The sequence below is a fragment of the Hipposideros armiger genome, unplaced genomic scaffold (genome assembly GCF_001890085.2).
Source record: "Hipposideros armiger isolate ML-2016 unplaced genomic scaffold, ASM189008v1 scaffold_559, whole genome shotgun sequence".
NCBI lineage: Eukaryota > Metazoa > Chordata > Mammalia > Chiroptera > Hipposideridae > Hipposideros > Hipposideros armiger.
Genome location: NW_017731909.1, coordinates 87319 through 93844, shown reverse-complemented (window position 1 = coordinate 93844; position 6526 = coordinate 87319). Strand labels below are relative to the sequence as shown.

The window sequence follows — 6526 nt, the reverse complement described above, 5'->3', positions numbered from 1 at the left end:
TTTAAGTTGAGATGCATGGTAAGGGTAAAATACACACCAGATTTGAAAAACAATGAGAAAGAATGTAAAATATATGATTAATAATTTTATATTGATTACATATTGAAATAATTTGGGTATATTTGGTTTAAAAACATTCTTAAAATTAACTTGGCCTCTTTTTATCTCAATAAAATATTATGGCTAAAAAAAGAGCAAAGTAACAATTGGTAAATGCAATTCACCACACACCAATATACAATGGAAAACTACTTTAAGATATAAACCAGTGGCACTGCAGTAATTTTGCTGACATTTTATGAGAATATGCTATCTCCCTTTCCTTTAAATTAAAAGGTTAAAAAAGTTAACTTCTCCTCGTCCTTCTAACTTTTTTTAATGTGGTTACTAAAAAATTTAAAATTTTATTTGTGGCTCACATTATTTTTCTACTGGATGCCACTGACCAAGAAAATAGGAATTGTATTTTTCCAATATTTGTATTTTCCAATAGCACACAGAAAGACACTACAAAGACCCAATGAAGATATTGAAAACATACTTGACTGAATTGATTTGCCTGCAAGGTTGGGATTTGGTTGGGGAACCAGTGATTTGAGTCTTACTGTCCCAGGTGTGCATATCCTGACTCATTATTATACCCCCGTGTGGAGGGTTCCTGTTGTCCACTCCCTGCGCCAGCCTGTAAATCACAGAACTAACGTCTCTGAGCAGATACTGACCATCGGAGACCCCTTGTTTGGCTCTTAGCTCCCAATCAGAACGCTAACGTGCTCTTGTAACTCCTGCTTCAGCACAGTCATTCTGATGGCATTTCAGTAAATTTCCATAGTCCTTAGGCATTTACAGGCTGTAGGGTTATTCCCTGGTATTGAATCCGTATTTACTGAATGGATGACCATGGTTTCTTATAACCCAGAATCCTACTCCTTGGCAGAAAAGGGGAAAAAAAAGAGGTTGAAAACCTCCACTATTATCACACTTCCTTCAGGGGAATCTTCACCGATGTGGACTGAACATCGAAGGTCCATGTAATAAAATTAGGAAATACTAACTGATGTAGATGATGTTTTCCATTACTGATAGAATTAAAACTTCAGATAAAATCACACAGTTTGATAAGTCATGCCAGATCTGTAATATAACTATGCCAGTGAGTGTTGTCCTCACCTGTACCTATAGTCAGGTGAGGAGTTTGAAGCAGCTGTATTTCACCTGAGCACACAGAACAGCCTGTGGCCCAGTGAATTCCAGAGACTAGTGAGAAGGCAGCCTCGATGGCTGCTGATGTGACAGTTGCATCGAGATGAGAAAAGCAGGATTGGGCAAGGCATGAGTCAGAATAAAACAACAGAAAAACAACACCATGGAAAATAAATGACAGATGCTTTCAGTCAGGCAAAAGTGTGCCCCTCCATACACACTTGCCATCCGAGAAGAATTATAATGGAAATGGATCTGATATACTCATCTTCCAAGCAGAGGCAAAAGAAACCGTACTGTTTGTAACTATCCAAGATGAGCTTTCCTTTAAGAAGCTACAGAAAGCAATCAAACAAACAGATGTACGCCCTTGACATTCAGGAGTTTACAACCACCTTCTTATTTTGTCAGACTGGTCCTATAGGATTCTTTGAGAGCTTCTAGTTTATGGATGCCAAGAAGTAGGGTATTGAGGGGTTTTTCTCCCTAAATTAGTAAATACTCTGCTGGAACCAGTTTGTCTTTTACATAACTACTATCCTCGGGTACTATTTTAAAAATAACACTCTGAATTTTTAAAATACNCTCTCTCTCTCTCTCTCTCTCTCTCTCTCTCTCTCTCTCTCTCTCTCTCTCTGCCCCACGATCTAGATAACAATAACACAGACAATAACATCTGCTAAATAAATGTGGGTTTTAAGTCACCTTGCCCACTGCTGAATATATGCCATGGCTCATGTCACATATTTAGTCAATACTAAACATCAATTCAATTCTCTCTCAGCTTCTTGGCATGTAATGGTATCTCCCTTGGAAATAAGAAAATCTGAAATTAGTGCTACTAGAGAGAAGAATCAGTGTCTCCTAGTGATGTATAGAAATTCACGCAGCACTTCCTTGGGCAAGTTTCTGTCAATGTGTCTAAGAACTGGGCTGATTTACATTTTCCACTTTAGCATATAATGCTGTAACTAATACAGTGTTGATGAGGGGGTGGGGAAACAGGCACACTCCTAACATTGTTTATTTGGTAAAGGAATTTGACAAGGTATATTATAGCTTAAAATTCTTATTTGTTTTCATCTATTAATTCCACTTCTAGGAATCTTTGAAACAGAAATAAGAATGGATGTATGTAAAGAGTTTTATGTAAAAGGATGATCGTTGTAGCAATGTTAATGGTAGCAAAGCATAAGAAACCATTTGGGGGCAGCTGGTTGGCTCAGTTGGTTAGAGCGTGGTGCTCCTAACACCAAGGTTGCTGGTTCGATCCCTACATGGGCCAGTGGGCTGTGCCCTCCACAACTAGATTGAAAACAACTTGATTTGGAGCTCAGCTGTGCCTGCCACAACTAGATTGAAGGTAACGACTTGACTTGGAGCTGATGGGTCCTGGAAGAAACACACTGTTCCCCAATAAAGTTAAAAAAAAAAAAGAAAGAAACCATCTGAATGCCTGTCAATAATGGGCTAAATAAGTTAAAACAATACATTCACATAATGAAATATTATGTGGCCTTTAAAAAGGTGGAGGTAAGTTTATATCTACTGATCTGAAAAGATGTACATACATATTAAGGTTGGACAGAAAAAGAAAGTCACAGAACACTGTTATGGCACAGTTGCATTTATATTTAAAAATACATATGTATGCAGATGTGAATATAGATGTATCAGTATCAATGTGGTCAAAATCTGGGCGAATTTTCCCCCACTGTTACCATCAGAGCATAAGAGTGGCTGAGTAGAATCATACAAATGGAAAGCAGAGTTTCACCAGCTAAGTTTTCTTAAGTTTTTTTCTTCTGTAATACTTAGTACTTTTTCAGCTAAAAACAAAAACAAAAAATAATTAGAAGACTAAAGCAAATTGGTATGTATTGATCTATAAAGATATCCATCATATTGAAAGTGAAAAATGTATGTTACAAACAAAATTTATGTTGAACTGTCTCAATTTTGGGTAAATATCTATAATAATTAAAAGGTTAGATGTGTATATGCCAGACCGAGATGTTTGGGGCAAGATTAGAAAGACGTTCATGGTTTGTTATATACGTTTTGTATTGTTAGCAATAAAAACAATAAAAATAGTAAAACAATTCACAGTTTGTTTTATACCATAGGTACACTATTTTTATTAATTTTTTAATTTTTCAATTACAGTTATATTACTATTCAATGTTATATTACATTCAATGTTATATTAGTTTCAGGGGTACAGCATAGTAGTTAGACATTTATATAAATTAAGAAGTGGTTCCTCTGATAAGTCTAGTTACCCACCTGGCACTATGCATAGTTATTACAAGATTATTGACTGCATTCTGTATGCTGTATTTTACATCCCCATGGCTATTTTGCAACTGCCAATTTCTAGATACATGTTTTAAAAGTTCTGTGCCAATGAAATTTCAGTAAGGAAAATTATATTTTAATTAGATCAGTAGAGTTTTCAATTATGTAAAATATTCTTCTGTACAGTGAATATAACTTGGATGATATTAATATTCATGGCTCCCAGCTGCCCATTTTAGTCTAGCTTGTCCTTTGGAGAAACAGAAGTCAAGGGTTCTTAATCATCTGTTTAAAACTTGAGAGGAAAAGGTCATTATTTGGCTTTTATTAGCATCTCAGGGAAGGCTCCGTGCCCCACTGCTATGTATTCAGTACCTCTTCCTTTTTGATGGAAGGGATTTGTCCCTGGCAGTTGAAGCTCCTTTTAGCATTAGTATGTAGTAGCACCCCCATCCATAAGGGATGTGTTCCAGTTCCCCCGTGGATGCCTGAAACCTTAGATAGCACCAAACCCTATATATCCTGCATTTTCCTATACACAGATACCAATGATAAAGTTTAATTGATAAATCAGGCACGTTAAGAGATTAACAATAATAGCTAATAATAACATAGAATAGTAAGGGGGGAGGTAGAAAAGGGTAAATGGGGTCAAATATGTGGTGATTGGAAGGAGAACTGACTCTGGGTGATGAACACACAATGTGATATATAGATGATGATATTACAGAATTGTACACCTGAAACCTATGTAACTTTACTAACCGTTGTCACCCCAATAAACTTTAATAAAAAAAGATAGAACAATGATAACAGTATACTGTAATAAAAGATGGCTACTTTGTGACTAATGGTGAGGAGAGTGTACAGCGTGGAGCTGCGGGACAAACTGATGACTCACGTCACGGGCGGGACAGAGCTTCTCAGAATGATGCACAATTTAAAACTTCTGAATTGTTTATTTCTGGAATTTTCCATTTTATATTTTCAGGCCATGGTTGCCTGTGGGTAACTGAAACCACAGAAAACAAAACTACGGATAAGTTTGGGGGACTACTATAGTTTTGATTTCAAGATGGAAGATGGAAGGTGTCTATTGCCTGCACTTACATATAGGGAACAGATGACTGGACTTGTCCCAATTAAAAAATCCCGAGATAGCGGCTGTCCAGTCCACTTTCCCTTTAGGAATGGGCTTTCTTTTCTCATAGGTGGGCATTAAGGCCTACGTTTGGTCCAAGCTGAGCTTCTATCAGCCTGTCTAAGGCAACAAAATAATTGTCTGGGTAACTTCCAGCCTTCTACATGCTTCCAACCCATATTTTAAAGAGCCTTTTAGTTTCTGAATATCTAAAATACATTTGAACTGACCAGTTCACAGAGTTCTATGTCTTCAAAGTGAGTAAAATACTGTATTAGCCGGAACCTAGTGTACATGACAGATGAATGCTTTGGAGAAATTCAAGAAAAGCAAAATGAGTGGTTTCAATTTAATTTCTTTATATAAAATCATATACAACTCCAGTCTCCAGTTTGGGCTTCTAATAAAAGAAAATTATCTCAGTTTTAACTGGAGCTTAATTTTCAGAAAATAAAAATAAAACCCGCAATACCAGAAACCTCTGAAAGTGTGAAGGAAAGAATATATCCAAAAATATCTGAAATAGGCTTTCCTAAATATCAATTGAAAAGTGACCAGAAAATCTTTCCACAGTGTCCAAAGTGACAAAGAATTTACAGTTACTTACAGAGAGAAACTAAAAGAGGGATGAAATAATTATTGTACTTCACTCCAAAGGGCAGTGTTGCTTCATAGATAAATAGGATTTATAAAATCTTAAGTTGTAAAAATTTATATAATGAATCTATTTCTGATTTATAAAGGTCCATATTTACAATGGACTCAAAACATGGGAAGACTTTTTGTGCTTGATAAGGTACGTAAATTTAAGAAACAAAATCCTCAAAAAAAGGAAAAATTATAATTATTATACCCATTCATAGATACAGCCATGTCATTTTCTCAGGGTTTAAATTCATCCGAACTCTTCAACAACAAAATAAACTTAGCTAGAATGGCCAGCTTTTTCTTGAATTAACAATGAAAAGAAACCATGCCCCCAGAAAAGAAAACCAACGTTTTATGGAGTGGCCTGCAGTCCCGATTTGAATCATCAAGATTAGGCAATGCCCATATTTTGGTTATATTTATCTGACCATGTTCTGTAGGAAAGAAACATTAATAGCTACATAAAGCTTCGACACATGCTGCACAGAAAGGACTATATAATCCGCTATTATTTCTGCCCGTAAATGACTACATGTCTAGCACTCGCCTGGGGCAGGACTGGCTGCCAGGAAACTCGACCTGCAACCTGGGCTTAATGAAGCCGTAACTTTCTGTTTATAATTCTTTCCACTTTTAACTAGTATTGTATCCAGGGAAAATGAGATAATGTGCCTTTCCTTTTCAGATCAGCTGGGCTGCTGACCAGTCCTCTGCGATGGGATGAGCAACACAGCCTGGACACTGGACAGTTGGGTCCTGTGACCTGCTCTGCCCATAGCTCTGGGGGATCAGGCAGACCGTGCCCAAGTCGGGCATCCACAGGGGCAGAGCCTGACATCTGGCTCCCTGTATGTGTGCTGACTGGAAGACTTTGAAATATATCTGTACAGAGTTTCCTTCTGCCTTTTCCCAGATGACAATGAACCAGGATGGGCCTATCCAACACTTTTCAGTTAAGAGAAGTTTCCGTTCAGCATCTCCAGCTTTTTTCTGATCCTTTTCCTCATTCAGGGGCTTCGAATTTGTAAACCCATTGTGGATTTTTAGGCTTCTGATCTGTTGAGTGTCTATGTCACAACAACAAGAAAGCAAAGGATATTACTACTTTCGTTACCTAAACTGCAGATGAACTTTAGTTTGTCTTCTAAGCTCCCTCCCCGTAATTTTGGAACAAAGGGTTTAAAACTGAGATATTATTAAGTGGTAAAAAAATAGTTTTTAGAGTAGGGATTTATT

The 6526-nt window shown here is 36.9% G+C and overlaps 1 protein-coding gene and 1 non-coding gene across 2 annotated transcripts in view; one reads left to right on the top strand and one right to left on the bottom strand.

Moving 5' to 3' along the window:
- The window catches only part of CPED1 (cadherin like and PC-esterase domain containing 1), a gene marked incomplete at its 5' end in the record, with an annotated part of 151162 nt that overhangs the window by 64421 nt on the left and 80215 nt on the right, over positions 1-6526 (bottom strand). The window lies entirely within an intron of this gene.
- TRNAR-CCU (transfer RNA arginine (anticodon CCU)) lies at positions 2415-2488 on the top strand. The gene has a single exon. It is a non-coding gene; the product is annotated as a tRNA-Arg (tRNA).